The sequence below is a fragment of the Cherax quadricarinatus genome, chromosome 79, assembly GCF_038502225.1.
Source record: "Cherax quadricarinatus isolate ZL_2023a chromosome 79, ASM3850222v1, whole genome shotgun sequence".
Classification (NCBI taxonomy): domain Eukaryota; kingdom Metazoa; phylum Arthropoda; class Malacostraca; order Decapoda; family Parastacidae; genus Cherax; species Cherax quadricarinatus.
This window is the reverse complement of record NC_091370.1, coordinates 11329909-11347282: the sequence shown is the minus strand read 5'-3', so window position 1 is coordinate 11347282 and position 17374 is coordinate 11329909. Positions and strand designations below refer to the sequence as shown.

The following is a 17374-nucleotide window of genomic DNA, read 5'->3' as shown; positions in this document are numbered from 1 at the left end:
ATGTGTGTGTGTGTGTGTGTGTGTGTGTGTGTGTGTGTGTGTGTGTGTGTGTGTGTGTGTGTGTGTGTGTGTGTGTGTGTGTGTGTGTACTCACCTAACTGTGGTTGCAAGGGGTCGAGACTCAGACTCCTGTGTCTGTCTGTCTGTCTGTCTGTCTGTCTGTCTGTCTGTCTCTCTCTCTCGCTCTCTCTCGCTCTCTCTCGCTCTCTCTCGCTCTCTCTCGCTCTCTCGCGCTCTCTCGCGCTCTCTCGCGCTCTCTCGCGCTCTCTCGCGCTCTCTCGCGCTCTCTCGCGCTCTCTCGCGCTCTCTCGCGCTCTCTCGCGCTCTCTCGCGCTCTCTCGCGCTCTCTCGCGCTCTCTCGCGCTCTCTCGCGCTCTCTCTCGCTCTCTCTCGCTCTCTCACTCTCTCATTCTCTCATTCTCTCATTCTCTCATTCTCTCACTCTCTCACTCTCTCACTCTCTCACTCTCTCACTCTCTCACTCTCTCACTCTCTCACTCTCTCACTCTCTCACTCGCTCGCTCTCTCTCTCACTCACTCACTAATCCCACTAACCCACATTTCTCTACCTGAATCCCACATCAATCTTCAGGTCCCAAATTTCCTTTGCAGTCTATGAAAGATCCCATTAAGATTAAAACAGGAGGCAGGTGCTAGCTGGGACCACCACGGACCTCCAGCCTCGCCAACACTGAATGCTAAACGAAGTATGTAACGATTTATTTCATGAAAGAAAATAAATTGCCTGGCGAGCAATCATGTGGACAACGTTCCGCCTAAGGGGAGTGAAACGTTGTTTTAACAAATGCTTCACCTGCTGCATGCCTCATCTTTAGGATTTTTATTAATGCTGCTGTCACTGTCAACTGCGGTGCACTACAGTGAACTTCAGCATTTTAATTAAGAATAAATCATATCTCACTCGCTCCACTTAAAAGTTTATTTTAACGTAAGCGATTAATCCTGCAAGAACGTATTCACCCACGCACACAAACACAGAGAGGGAGACAGTAGACCTAGTAGCGACCAGCGAAGAGGCGAAGCCAGGAGCTGTGATTCGACCCCTGCAACCCAAATAGGTGAGTATACAACTACAAATAAAGACGAGGGATCGGGTCCCCACACGGGAGACCAGAAACGTAAAGGACAAAGACGATTGAATCGTTGGCGGACAAAAGAGAGAGAGAGAGAAGGGAATGGAACCTGTATTTGTCATAATTGCGTCTGATGGAGGTGGAATGGAATACGAGAGGTCTCTTCGAACAAACGATTATTCATTCGTTCATCTCTGAATTCCAAATACCTTGTGTAAATAAACATAAAAGAAAGTGGAGGAGAGAAACCAAGTTTCAGAGGAGGAAGCTCTGAAGGATTAGGAGAATTAAAGACTGTAGAGTGTAGAGTAGGTGAAAAGGAAATTGGTAGAAAGGTTAATGAATGCAATGGTGGTGTAGTTAGCTGGAAAGTGCCGGGCGGCAGAGGAGAACGTCATACCAAGAAGAAAATGGTGTAAGCAAAGAGCTCGTGGTACAACAAAATATGCAGGGAGTAAAGAAAAAGGAGCACAATAACGTGAAGAAACTATAAAAAGTGAGAGAAAGAAGGCAGAGAAGCGAGCAAAGGATACAGAAACGATTATGCAAAGATGAGAAGGCAAGCTGAAGGACTATATGAAGATACTTTCACATCAGAAGGAAGACGACAGTAAAGGACCAGATAATTAAATTTAAGAATGAAAAATTCACAACCAACAGCAGCGGAATTGAATAAACTATTTTAAGAGGCTTTCGTAGTAAACGATAGGCAACACCATAGAGATAAAAAGGCTAAACCAACGGTAACTGGACACAGACGCACAGAAGGAGGTGAAAAATCCTTTTAGTGAGCAAGATACATGAAGCGCAATGGGACCTGACAAGGTGTCACCATGGATTCTGCGAGAGTGACTAGAATCACTGCCTGAACCAACACCTACAAACTACAAGTGAACGAGTTTGTAACAATTGCCAGTGACCTGAAAGACAGAGAATGTAGTGCTAATATTTAGGAAAGGAGATGGACAGGTAGCGATAAACTACAGACCAGTGTCAATGACCAGCATACTGAGCAAGTTATTTGAAAAGAAGAGTGGTGAAGCCCTTAGAGGTGGTTTCATGAACAATAACGAGCAGCAAAGATTTAAAGATGGCAAACCTTGTCTCACAAATCTGCTGGATTTCTATCATAAACTAACAAAAGAGAGGCAGGAGAGAGACAGACTGCATATTCTTTGATTGTGAGAATGCGCTTCATACTGATTCTCAAGAGGGGGAAAAAATTGAGGGGAGGAAAGGCAGAAATAACCGAAAATGAACATGAGTGGATCAGAGTACCTAATGGGAAGAGAAAAAGTTTTAGTTCGAGAAGAGACATCAGTTTGGGGAACTGGGATTCCGCAAGGCTCGGTATTAGGACCTGTATTGTTTCTGATATAGGTGAGTGACATGCCAGAAGAGAATGAATCGGATTCATTCCCGTTTTCAGATGCGAAAATTAGGAAACCAAATAAAACGATGAGGATTAGGAATGTTTACAAAACGACCTGGATAATCTGCTCGACTGGGCGGACAGGTTAGCTATTGGTATTCACCCTCAGCAGATGCAGTGTTATGAAAATTGAGAAGAGGCAAGAAGACCGCAAAGCTGAGTATAGAATCTTGGCACAAGGGCTGCAGACCTCACTGCAGGATAATGAGGTAGTGGTGAACTTAGTATCGAGCACATGACTAGAGGTGCAAAGGGAACCAAGTAATCTCTGCAGGTGATGCACTTATGACAAATCTAAGACTAGTTCCAGGCGTACTTTCAAAAACAGGTTTAACAGGTACACGAGGAGTTAAACCTAACCAGTGGCAAGTTAAGAAGCTTAACCAAGAGCCGAGACTAGACTCCTGGAACAAAAAATAGGCAATACACACATACTTATACATACACCACGTACGTACGTAACTTCTCACAGCCAAAATCTTGACCGGAGGCACCCCTCTCACTCTCCTCTACCCGTCACACCTTGCTGCTGCTGCTGAGGACTGGTTCTGACGAAGGAACTCTGCCAGGTGATCAATACTTCATCCTAGTCGTCCCGCAGGCTAGCATCAGCCTCCTAGCATCCTGTACTCTACGCCTGTACAGCATTCTCACCCTCGTTAGAAATCCTGAACTATCCTACAACAATTTTCCCCGTCCCCCCCCCCTCTCTCTCTCTCTCTCTCTCTCTCTCTCTCTCTCTCTCTCTCTCTCTCTCTCTCTCTCTCTCTCTCAAACCCTTAATTCTTCTCCAATAAAACGCCAAGAAAAAGAATTTTAACTATTTCGTTTTTTCTTATCACCGAGCAACACAAGTTAGTTTGACAAAAAAAGATTTGATGCTGCAACGCTGTAAAGTGTTGTCATGTCAAGTGTTGTCATGTTGTCAAGTGTTGTCACGTTGTCAAGTGTTGTCACGTTGTCAAGTGTTGTCACGTTGTCAAGTGTTGTCACGTTGTCAAGTGTTGTCACGTTGTCAAGTGTTGTCACGTTGTCAAGTGTTGTCACGTTGTCAAGTGTTGTCACGTTGTCAAGTGATGTGAAGTGTTGGCATGTTGAAAAGTGTTGTCATACTCGGAAATGCGCTAAGAAGTGTGGTTTGACTTTGGAAAATGCACTGCTGTGTAGTGATGTTCATAAATACGCTGAGCACAGAGCTGTCATGCTGGTAAATACGCTGAGCACAGAGCTGTCATGCTGGTAAATACACTGAGCACAGAGCTGTCATGCTGGTAAATACACTGAGCACAGAGCTGTCATGCTGGTAAATACGCTGAGCACAGAGCTGTCATGCTGGTAAATACGCTGAGCACAGAGCTGTCATGCTGGTAAATACGCTGAGCACAGAGCTGTCATGCTGGTAAATACACTGAGCACAGAGCTGTCATGCTGGTAAATACACTGAGCACAGAGCTGTCATGCTGGTAAATACGCTGAGCACAGAGCTGTCATGCTGGTAAATACGCTGAGCACAGAGCTGTCATGCTTGTAAATACACTGAGCACAGAGTTGTCATGCTGGTAAATACACTGAGCACAGAGCTGTCATGCTGGTAAATACGTTGAGCACAGAGCTGTCATGCTGATAAATACACTGAGCACAGAGCTGTCATGTTGGTAAATACACTGAGCACAGAGCTGTCATGCTGGTATATACACTGAGCACAAAGCTGTCATGCTGGTAAATACGCTGAGCACAGAGCTGTCATGCTGGTAAATACGCTGAGCACAGAGCTGTCATGCTGGTAAATACGCTGAGCACAGAGCTGTCGTGGTGGTAAATACGCTGAGCACAGAGCTGTCATGCTGGTAAATACACTGAGCACAGAGCTGTCATGCTGGTAAATACACTGAGCACAGAGCTGTCATGCTGGTAAATACGCTGAGCACAGAGCTATAATGCTGGTAAACCCGCTGGTGGATGTGCGTTATTGTTCTCAACCTGACTGAAAACTTTCTAGCAGTCTTGTGGATGTGAAAGGAGCGTAGATGGGACAGATCCCAGCTGTAAATAACACTTATAGAAGCTTAGAGTTATCTTATCTCACCCCATTTACAGGCAAAGAGCTGTCATCCTACCTCAGCTCATATCAAAGACCAGCCCTATCTAAAGTATACTACCACCCCTCAGGAAGCGACCCACAACAGTCGACTAACACCCAGGTACCTACTTCCTGATAAGTGAACAGGGCAGCAAGTGTAAGGAAACATGTGCCTGGGATCGAACCCTGTATCCTCAATATGCGAGCTGAGTGCGCTACCAACGGGACACTAAGATAAATAACCGACTTGATAATGGAAAGAAGAGTGCGACTGAATAAGTCTCCTGGACTATGTATTCAGTAGAAAGTTGATGGGGGCCTCGGGTAGGATTTACAGTATGTGTGTATCAGTCAATGCATGAGCCCCTATGGGTTTAGCGCTTGCCCATGTGTATATACTATGTGAATATATTTGTTATTGCTAGTCAGTCGAGGAGGAAGCGCTAAATCCGCAAGCTTAAAGCAGCGGCAGGGTAAAGGGAAATAATCAGATTTGATCCAAGGAAGGGAAGAACAGCTCCGTTTTCCTGAACCAAGAGCCCTTCACCAGGATAAACCTTGAAGGATGTAAATGTTTCAGGAGTAGCCAAGGATAAGCAGGGGGGAGTACAAGCAGATTGGCAGAGTAAGATACATGCATGCTGAACAAGCCATTATACGGAAAACGTTTCGCTCTTCTAGAGTGAAACATTACCCACGTACTTGCCGGCGGTGAACCTCTCAAGTAAACAATATTAATAGTGGGGAGAGTGCAAAAGGGTCATTAAATGTTTGGGTAGTGAGAGACATGTCAAATTTCTGTAATAAAGGTTAGCTGAAGTGAGGGGAAGTAAGGAGGAAGATGTCGAAGAGGTTTTAAATGGATTTAGGAATGCAGTAGGAAGAGGTTGGAGTTGGATTAATTAAAGAATGCAATAGTAAGAGGTTTGAGGTGGATTTAGGAATGCAGTGGTAAAAGAATGGTAAAAGGTGGATTTAGGAATGCAGTGGTGAAAGGAATGCAGTAACAAGAGGTTTGAGGCGGATTAGTTAAGGAATGCAATGGTAACAGGTTCTGCGAGAATTTAAGAATGCAATTGTAACAGGTTCGGCGAGGATTTAAGAATGCAATTGTAAGAGGTTCTGCGAGGATTTAAGAATGCAATTGTAAGAGGTTCTGCGAGGATTTAAGAATGCAATTGTAAGAGGTTCTGCGAGGATTTAAGAATGCAATTGTAAGAGGTTCTGCGAGGATTTAAGAATGCAATGGTAACAGGTTCTGCGAGGATTTAAGAATGCAGTTTTAACAGGTTCGGCGAGGATTTAAAAATGCAATTGTAAGAGGTTCTGCGAGGATTTAAGAATGCAATTGTAAGAGGTTCTGCGAGGATTTAAGAATGCAATTGTAACAGGTCCGGCGAGGATTTAAGAATGCAGTGGTAACAGGTTCGTCGAGGATTTAAAAATGCGATGTTAAGAGGTTTAGTGTAGATTATTAAGGAATACAGTGGTAAAAGTGATACAGCTGAGTTGATAGTTACAGCAGATTGAGTACAAGAAATAAGCGGAATGACTGATTTGTTAAGTTCGGATGGAAAGATGAGTTGATTAAGTTGAGGAATAATAATAATTAGGTTATTTAACTGGGAAGAAAAGGACTGAATTTTTTATTTATCTGAAGAACTAAAAGGAATAACTGACTGATTTAGTGGATGACAATCAGGAGAAAAATTAGCACGAGAGAATATAATATAACAATTAAAGGTAAAAAAAATACATAGAAAAATATATGTTAAATAAAGGGAGAAGGTGTTCAAAGAAAGAGAAAATAGTTGAGGCGTTATTAGCAAGGTTTGCCGAGAATAAGAAAGAGTTTAGGGAGAAAGAGGTGAGAAAACCAGGGAAACCAGTGAATTGCTCTGGTGAGAGTGGAAGCTGCGAGATGCTGGAAAATGTGAAATCTTAGAGACAGAATAATTTTAGACAATTTTAGAAAGATACTTTTAGACATTTTAGAGAATAATTTTAGATAATTTTAGATTGAAAATAATTTTGGTAGCGCACATAAAATGCAGATCAAGACTGTGGTTTGTATTCATGTCTATGTCTGTTGTGAGGATGAAAAAGAATGGAAAGGGATATTAAAACTGAGTGGAACCGGCGAATAAAAAAAAAGTGGAACAGTTCACAACTGAGTGGAACAATTCACAACTCTCTCATCGGCTCTTATACACAACATTCTTAACATGAATCTCAGTATAGTGTTTGTCTCTGCTTGACGCTTCTGTTTTCCAGGGCATTATTTACGTTTGTCAGTTTTAAGAACACTCGTGACCTGACCTTACCTTTCTCACCTCACCTCACTTGACCTTGACCGTCTCCCGAATTTCTGACCTTATCTCATTTCTTGCTAGCCATTTTGCTCTCTTACTCTTGATAATGGTCCCAGACCAAAAATGGTTTTGAAGATTTTTCTCCGATTTTTTGGTCATGAGAAGGAGCAAAAATATCAAGACAGTTCCTTGGGAAAATAACCTATTTTTCTTAAACTAAGACTGGATTTTGATTTGTTTACTTTCCTCCGTTATAATAGAGTTGCTACACATCTAAATATCCACTTTCCTATTTGTTTTTTTTTTTTTTTACGTGCGAGAAGTCTCCTAATAAGGAACATTATTTAGAAAAAAGAAGAAATACTCATTATTCCTTCAATCTTCGTCTTATCAGCAATGGCTGCATCAGAGTTCAGATAGACCTCCGAACTGCAGTCTTCTCGCTCCTCCTGTATTTCCTACCTCCAGGACTCAAGTCCAGCTAACTGGTTTCCCTTAATTCCTTCATGGAAGACTATTTAACTGTTATACCTTAATGGTAAGGATGTCCACTGACTTCTTGAGGATGTCAACAGAGGTTGACATGTTGCAGTTACTGCCTCAAACATGTCTTGTACGAGTAGATTGTGTATGGCTTGTAAATGTAGCGCAGAAATGTATTTGTTTCGCTTCGATGTATTTATTGCTTTGGTATAGTCGTAGTATTTACAAAGAAATCAGTGTTATTGTTTAATGTGTTATGGTAATTTGGCTAAAATGTTCCTCAAAAATCATACACACACACACACACACACACACACACACACACACACACACACACACACACACACAGTTGTTTGGGTCATGGTAAAAATTATCATAGGAGGTTAAAATAAAAATGCTATCAGATTTGGGAACAACAAAAACATTTGCACCCCACATAACATCTGGGATTTTGAAGGCAGGTGCGGCGGCACTGGACAAACCACTTACGAAATAAAAGAAAAACAGAAAAACAGTGACCTGAAAACTGTCAAACATCGGGAAAACAACTAATCTAATTCCATTAATGAAGGTTAAACAAAAAAATAAATAAGGATCCCTCTGTATTATCATACTGAATGGGAACCGCTAAACCCGTAGCATTCAGACAGCTCCTGGGTAATGAAAAGGGTGGTGGATAATGTGGTTTTGAGCCGAGGAATGGGAGGGTAACCCCCAGTCTTTGGATTAAAGGCCCGTGGCTCACATCAAGATTTTAGATTTAGATTTTGCCACCGAAGTGGCTAGTTTATTGAGCACCCCATATCCATCCTGTGGACGGTAGCGCGAGAGCATATGGATACACAAAAGGCCTAGGAACTAGGCCCCAAAGGGTTAACAGGAATACTTATGGATTTATATCTACATATCTATAGTTCACTTATCTGTTACAAGCAAATTTAGGAAATTTAGCAAATTTAGGAAATTTAGCAAATTTAGGAAATTTGCTTAGTATATCTGGTATCTTATTTTCATTAATAAGATATCTTGACATGTCACATAGGTTATTATACTGTCTGTCTCTGTATTCCTCAATAAGTGGACAATTAAGCACAGTGTTCAAGACAGTGACCATATGCCTGATCACATAATTTACATTTAGTTTGATCATCATCTGTGTGTCTCCCAAACTGCCAGAAGTACTTGTAGCCAAGCCTAAGCCTGGCCACTACAACATCAGTCAGCCTGTTCACATTGCACGTTGCTCCATAAACATACTTATCTACGTTCATGTTATCATAGTGGGTTATAGATCTACTCAGGCTTCTAACTGCATTCCTATAACAATCATTTTCATTATTTACTTCTCTCCTAATATTATTCCTAATGCTAGACACAGTTATACCAAAGTTATATTCTACATTCTCCTTCTGGGTACTCTTCTTGGCTACATATCAACTTTATCATGAAGGAGTAATCCAATGTGTGATGGGATCCATAGCAATTGTACATTAACTCCATCGTCCCTAATTTTTTAGTATCTATACTTGGCTTCTCCAATGAGCATGTTGTTGGAGTCATTATATGAGCCAAGAGCCTTCAATGATGACATAGAATCAGTAATGATGATAGAGTCAAGCTCAGTGTCATAGGTTAGCTTTAGCGCCATTAGGATTGCAAACAATTCAGTTTGCAGTGTAGACGCCCAGTTGTTAATTCTTATGCCTAACTCAACAAATTTATTATCGTTTTTAACAAGGGAGGTGGCAACAAGAGCAGATGCAGCCCTGCCAGAAGACTCCTGTTTAGATCCATCAGTGTATATAACTTGTGATAACTTATTACTACCAGCTAGGTGAGAAATTTCTTCTTGAGCAGTTGCTCTAACAAGGGATTTAAGGAAGGAATTACTAGCAATGAGCTTCTTGTTCTTGGGAGGGACTTGCAGGTATGTGATATTAAATGAACATATCTTCCACGGAGGGGTGAAATGCTCTTGTTGCCTACAGTGATACAGTTCATGCAGGTTATAAAACTTGATGTAATTGCACGTTTTCACAATCCATTTAGATCTGTGTGTATTTACCTCTAGACACTTGGTAAGATTCATTGTGACAGTGTCTGGTTCATTTCTCAACATTCTAATACCGAGTACAGTGTTAATCTCAATAATCCTATCACTGATACTAGAAATACCAAGCTCCTTCCTCATGTTAAGAACTTTTGTAGATCTGGGACAGCCAAGAATAATCCTGAGAGCTTCATTTTGCATTAACTCCAAGGGTCGGAGAGAACTTTCTCTAGCTAATGTCAACATGGGAGCAGCATAATCAAATAAGGACCTAACATAGGCTATGTACATCATTCTCACGATTCTCACATTAGCACCATAGTTGGGGTTGTAGCCAGCAACAGCTTTGAGAGCATTTAGCCTAGCTTTGCATTTCTTGTTTAGTTGTGGTATAGTGGATTTGTTAAAGGGTACATCTACACCAAGATATCTGTAAGTTTTAACGTAGCTAATGATTTCACCCTGCAAATAGATGGGTGGGGGATGTCGTTTGCTTGTTAATATCTTTGTTTTAGAGGAAGATATTATGAGGCCTAGTCGATTACAAATTGCTTGAACTTCATTAAGAATGGTATTCATCTTCTTATGCCCTGTTGTATGGATCATGATATCATCAGCATAGCTTATAGCTATATGTTTAGGTGAGGCAGGTAGAGCATTTAGGAGAGCATTAATCTGAATATTAAATAGCATGGGACTAAGAACTCCTCCCTGCGGTGTACCTAAAGACATTTCTTTAGAATCACTTCTGAAGCCTTGGTAAAGGACAGAGGATACTCTATTTGACAGGTATCCTATTATCCAGCAGAGTAAGCTACCACCAATATTCATTTTGGCTAGTTCATGTAGTATAACGGTTCTGTTCGCAATATCAAATGCAGATTTTAGATCAAGAAAAGTGGTAAAACTAGGGCTCACATCAAGCAGGTGAAGAAAAATAATTTAGAAGAACTCAGAGAAACAAGCAAAGAAAATGGGATTCACTTCAGAAAAAAATCAGAAATGAAATCTCCCGTAAGAGCATCCAATAATCTCAGGATAAAGTCGCGGATTTGGGAGGCAAAAAAGAAAAAAAGTTGGGAAGACGCTATAATCCATGACTATAATAACGTTTATGACAGTACTGTAGAGTGAACGTAAACAGTGACGTCAAACAAGGATTCATCCTGGGTCTAAGACCACTACAACTATTACTACTACTACTAGTACTACTGCTACTACTCCACACTGAATGTAAACAATAAGGTTCCAAAAGAATCTTTCCTGATACTCATACTCAAACCCACATTCTACCCATACTCCTACTAACACTCTACCCATACTCATACCCACACACTGCCCATACTCATACTAACACTCTACCCATACTCCTACTAACACTCTACCCATACTCATACTAACACTCTACCCATACTCATACTAACACTCTACCCATACTCATACCCACACACTGCCCATACTCATACCAACACTCTACCCATACTCTTACCACACACTGCCCATACTCAAACCCACACTCTACCCATACTCCTACTAACACTCTACCCATACTCATACTAACACTCTACCCGTACTCCTACTAACACTCTACCCATACTCATACTAACACTCTACCCATACTCATACTAACACTCTACCCATACTCCTACTAACACTCTACCCATACTCATACCCACACACTACCCATACTCATACCAACACTCTACCCATACTCTTACCCACACACTGCCCAGACTCATACCCATATAGCAATGAAATAATATACTAATAAGACAATATGATTTATGTCATTTTATTGAGAAGACGTTTCGCCCACTAGGAAATTTCTCAGTTTTCAATTGACGAAGGCAAGTGCTTCCTGACGCGTATTTTATTCATATGATAATCTGCAGCTGGAGCTTATGACCATCTGACTGAGGCCTTCAGCTGGCTTACTGGTCTGCACCTTTAAAAATTAAGTTATAATTATAACCACCATTGCTACTTCAATAGTCATTGTCTCGTAATTGACTTTTACTTTTTCTGGATTCTACGTTTTATTTCCATAGTTTCTTTTAGTTTCGACATTCCTAACTTTATTTCCATTAAAATGCTGATGATACTGAAATGCAAAAAAATGCATTTTTTCACCCACTCAAAAAAAAATAATCACGCACAATTTATGTATACGCGCATTTAATGTGATATATCTTCCTAATGGAAAATCCCAACAAAAATTTGTACACCTGTTGTCAAAATTCTAATATATCCAGTAAAATGTTTAACTCCAATATTACCTAAATTTGCCCACTTACAGGAGAATCCATTCCAAAGTGCCCTTATTAGTGAAACCTGACTCAATACCAGCTCAGTATAAGTGAACCTGATGCAGTAACACGCTCAAAGTAAGACTTATGAAATAACCCGCTCAAAGTGAACCTGGTGCGATTACCCACTCAAAATAAGTGAACCTGACGAGATAACTAGCTCAGTATAGTGAAATCAGCAACCAGCTCAGTATCTAATAATCTTTAAACCCCCCCTCCCTTAAAAAAAAAATAGAAAACAGAAAACTGTACCAACCTCAGGTTAATTGTAACCAAAATACAAGAGAGAAAAGACTGATTTAATTTTTTTTACCAAAGGTGATAAGTGATCTTAGTGCATCGGATAGAAAACTATTTTTTTCCCACTCGTGTGTTTTTTGTCTTGGTATAATTATACTAGAAAATAAATCGATTTTAATATAAAAAGAAAAAATCTTCATGTAAATAATCAAACCTACAAATTTGTGCTTATAAACTGAATAATTCAAAGCAATAGTGACGTGCTAACTTTTATTAAAGCATAATCAAAGAAATACAAAGTATACAGAACATATCACAAATGATATTTTCATACAATAAGCAGATATAAAACGATAAACGTGTATCAAGAGTACAGGACACCTAGAAAGAAAAAAAGAAAACGGAAAAAATATCATTTATTTAAAACTTATCGGGGGAATTCACGTAAAGAGCGTAAAAGAGAGAGACAGACGGAGAGAGAGAGAGATATAGACAAAAGGTGAGAGGGGGCGAGATAGACGGAGAGATAAGACAGAGAAAGAGGAAAAAAGAGAAGGGGAGAGAGAAGGAGAGAGAGAGAGACCGAACAGTACGATCTCGCATCCGTTCGGTAAGAGCGAAGAATTGCTCGCACAGAGACGCACCCACTCTCTCTCTCCTCTCCTCCTCCACCTCCCACGCACAGTTTTAATCATGTACAACATAAGATGCGAGGGCGAATCCAGCTGGCAGGTGGATAAGGACGACACAGTACAGGTGGTGCCCATGCACAAATCTGGTGAAGAAGAGGTAAGTTTTGGGGACGACAGCTTAGAAAAGGTAAGTTTCCCTTATATATATATATACCATATATTTCTTGCTTTGTGTGTATGTGTGTGTGTGTGTTTGCCCAACTGTTTCTGTGGTGCTTTGTATTTTTGTCAGTGTGTTTGTTGTGTGTAATTTGTGTGTAGCATAGGATTTATGTTGACATGGGTTTTGCTGCGTGTGAATGTGTAGTATAGAGCATTTGTTAATGTTTTATGTTTGGTTGGTGTTCTGGTTTTTCACTGTTAGCTAATTTTTTTAGGAAGTATTGGTGATTGTATTTTTGGTGCTTTTGGTGCTTGTTCATATTTCTGGAGAGATGCTAGAATTATTGTATACCTGAGGAAAATTTGCAATGAACGAATATCATAATATTCATTATATCATTATTTTTCGTCCGATTGTTTCTTTTTGGTGTACTTTCAGAAGGAAATATTTAATAAACTGTGACGAAGTTTCACTAAGATCAAGCAACAAACAAATGAGAAAAAAAATATTTACTGACTATGACATTTGGCAGCATGAATGCCAGTACTGGCACTGCGAGTGGCTCTGAGGAAACTCCCAACTGATAAAACAAGCCTAGCCCGAATTTCTGGTGGTTCGCAAAAATGTAATATACCTTATCTTCATGCCCAAGAAAAATACATTTGGCACGCTTTTGACATTCACCAAAATATCTGCCTATTGCGCCCCACAAAATCAAAACTATTTGAGATATTCCAAAGACCGAACCATCATTAATTTAAACGCACTGTCTTCTATGTAACTTGTGAAAATCATTTCAATATAATCATTCATAATGGTGATTCAGAAAGAAATAGGCCAATATCTTACTTCTGAGATATTGGGGTAAACACGCACACACCTAATTACGTAAATTTTTTTTAAAAATCTCGAAAATCGCGCTACTTTTGCCTTTTCTATGCAATATAAGTGATTTCTAATAATTTCCCCTGTATATTATACCGTTTTCTCTAGTACGAGGCCAGATGTACCAAAGAGAAAACCTTTTATGGTCAGGTACTTGAGTAAATCGCTGACCGCCCCCACCCTTAAGTAAGTTTATTCAGGTATACACAAATATAGTTAAATAGATTATCATACATAGCATATGTGTAGAGAACCTGGGATAACCTAAAGTAACTTATTTCCATTGGTTCCTTTAAATACATTATACTATAAAGGAGATAATATACATACCAGTAAATGGTAACAAAGAATTATTTTTTATCAAAGTTACAGAGACAAGTAGGAATTTTAGGAAATACAGCCTGAGCTTGCTACCATCTGCAGTTCATAAGACTGCCATCCCCACGAGCCCCTTTGAGGCGGGGTAGATGGCAGACCAGAGGCCTAGCTTCTCCCTACGAGCCCCGTGAGGGCGGGGAATGTGGCTAGGCCTGGGGACACTTGGTCCCAAAGATGAGGAGTTACTGTACCTCCTCCCATGGGAGACTTAAGTCTCGAGACACTCCCCAGATAGGGAGCCAAGGCCGGGTCACCACTACTTGGAAAAGACCCGGGCCGGGAGAATACCGGCGAATAAAAAAAAAAAAAAAAAAAAAAAAAAAAAAAAAAAAAAAAAAAAAAAAAAAAAAAAAAAGAATTTTAGGACACCTCGGTCACAAAAAATGTCCCCCTTCGATACCTGCTACTGTCATATCCACAAGTCACTCTTGACCTATATTAATTTCAAATGAAATATACATTACCAGGAATTATGGTAAACATTAATATAAATATGTGGACTGTATGTTAAAGTTAATAAATGATTACATATACACATTTATGTAACAGAAGGAGAATTTATAATTACAAGACTCACCAATTTGTCTGGAGATTGCTTGGTGTATCATATACACAAACTCCTGCCTGAATATGAAGAAAATATACTGGCCAGAATCTCAACATAAATAGACAACTTAGCTGGGGTTCTGAAGCTGTCCTGTCCATCTGCTTAATGCTCATGTTATGCAGGACTGCAAATCCAACAATTTTGGCTCCTATTTCAGAGGTTTTAAGCCCAATATAGCCTCTAGAGCGACGAAAATTATGCACATTTTATTAGCGTGCCTGTACCACATTCAAAACAAAGGCGTCTCCCCCCCCCAGTGACGCTCACCCATCGCTCGCTCTCTATTTACAAATTAATTTTTATTACCTACAATATAGGCCATCAATTTACATATAAAATACTGTATTTCTGGAAAATGTATACAGTATTTTCCTCATTCAGTGTATTAGAAAGAAAAGTACAGAAAAAATAAAAAAAAAAATAAAAAAATTTACCTCACGTTCACACATATTTTCGTGGCGCGTCATCACAAGAAATGTTCAAATAGCTGTAATTTGCTTTGCAAACATTGTGTTACAATGGGATTTTCACCAAAATGTTGCCAAATTCTTAAAAAAAAATTTTTTGTAAACAAAACTCATTTTTTGTATTTTTGGATTTATTTTTTTATTCCGCGTGCCGCGTAGGCTCAACAGTGTCTCCAGTCTTGTGGTTCTAGAATTACCAATAGTCATACCTGAACATTGGTAAGTCTGGTATTACTAGATCACAGGTTTAAATCTCGAAAATTTCACTGAATATGTGTGTGAGTGTGTGTGTGTGTGTGTACTCACCTATTTGTACTGACCTATTTGTGGTTGCAAGGGTCGAGTCTTAGCTACTGGCCCCGCCTCTTCACCGGTTGCTACTGGGCCCTCTCTCTCCCCGCTCCATGAGCTTTATCAAACCTCGTCTTAAAACTGTGTATGGTTCCTGCCTCCACTACGTCATTTTCTAGGCTATTCCACTGCCTTACAACTCTATGACTGAAGAAATACTTCCTAATATCTCTCTGACTCATTTGTGTCTTCAACTTCCAATTGTGGCCTCTTGTTTCTGTGTCCCCTCCCTGGAACATCCTGTCTTTGTCCACCTTGTCTATTCCACGCAGTATTTTATATGTCGTTATCATGTCTCCCCTGACCCTTCTGTCCAGTGTCGTCAGGCCGATTTCCCTTAATCTTTCTTCATAGGACATTCCCCTTAGCTCTGGAACTAACCTTGTCGCAAACCTTTGTACTTTCTCTAGTTTCTTGACGTGCTTTATCAAGTGCGTTCCAAACAAACCTTTGTACTTTCTCTAGTTTCTTGACGTGCTTTATCAAGTGCGGGTTCCAAACAGGTGCTGCATACTCCAGTATGGGCCTGACATACACGGTGTACAGTGTCTTGAACGATTCCTTACTAAGGTATCGGAATGCTGTTCTCAGGTTTGCCAGGCGCCCATATGCTGTGTGTGTGTGTGTGTGTGTGTGTGTGTGTGTGTGTGTGTGTGTGTGTGTGTGTGTGTACGTACGTACTCGAATGTACTCGCCTGTATGTGGTTGCAGAGGTTGAATCTTAGCTTCTTGCCCCACCTCTCATCTTGCCGCTTGCCAGATTCACTTCTTCCTAGCCTCGCTGGTCCTATCGTATATATTCTTAAAACTATGCTTGAATTTTGCGTTTGAGTCAAATTCATCTAGCTGCAGGCTAGAATATCTTGTATTGCCTCTGTTATTCCTTTCTAATTCACTGATTTTATTTGACTGTCCATCTTCCTATGTGTATCATCTCTTGTGCTTTCTGTTATGTATGCTCTTCTTTATGTCCAGATTTATCAGTGCTTGTCTATGGGTTTGAGGAAATTGGTAATTTTCGGTTTGGATTGGATGAGTTAAACTATAGCTGATTATTTTTTAATGGAATGTCTTAAGACTGGAGATGTACTAATTTACATCTGAGAGGTTTTAAGGAGGACTGCAAATGTTGTTTTTATATGAAGAGACGAGGTATAGTGATGGTATTTTTAATGTACTGTTGAATGTTTAAAAAAATAAAAATAAAAAAAAAATTATTTCTTTCCTTAGGTTACAAAGTGTGTTTACATTTCATAATTTGATTGGTACAAAGAAAGTCACTATCATGCCGAGGCATTGTGAGTCTTTATGGTTTTATGGTAAATGTGCTGTGGGTTTTATTTTGTGAATGTTTTGTAATTAGAGTAGTAGAGTAGGTTAGTTTTTTTTTTTTTTTTTTTATTCGCCGGTATTCTTCCGGCCCGGGTCTTTTCCAAGTAGTGGTGACCAGGCCTTGGCTCCCTATCTGGGGAGTGTCTCGAGACTTAAGTCTCCCATGGGAGGAGGTACAAGTACCTCCTCATCTTTGGGACCAAGTGTCCCCAGGCCTAGCCACATTCCCCGCCCTCACGGGGCTCGTAGGGAGAAGCTAGGCCTCTGGTCAGCCATCTGCCCCGCCCCAAAGGGGCTCGTGGGGATGGCAGTCTTGTGAGCTGCAGATGGTAGCAAGCTCAGACTTGTTTTGAGATCTTGACTTGCTGTGCCTGTGTGGGAGAAGGCCGGACAAGGAGGGAATATTGATGAGAGCTAGAAGGAGTGCATGAGGAACAGAGGGTCGCTGAGACATGAGGCAGACATAGGGATAATAATGATTTCTTGGTTTTCTCTATAGGTGAATTGCTCATTACGTTGTAATTGGTTCATGATTGTAACCATGTATAGACGTGTAGATGAT

General features: G+C 40.3%; 1 protein-coding gene across 2 annotated transcripts in view; it reads right to left on the bottom strand.

Annotated features, from left to right (window-relative positions):
* The window catches only part of LOC128702652 (uncharacterized), a 553802-nt gene that overhangs the window by 317700 nt on the left and 218728 nt on the right, over window positions 1-17374 (bottom strand). The window lies entirely within an intron of this gene.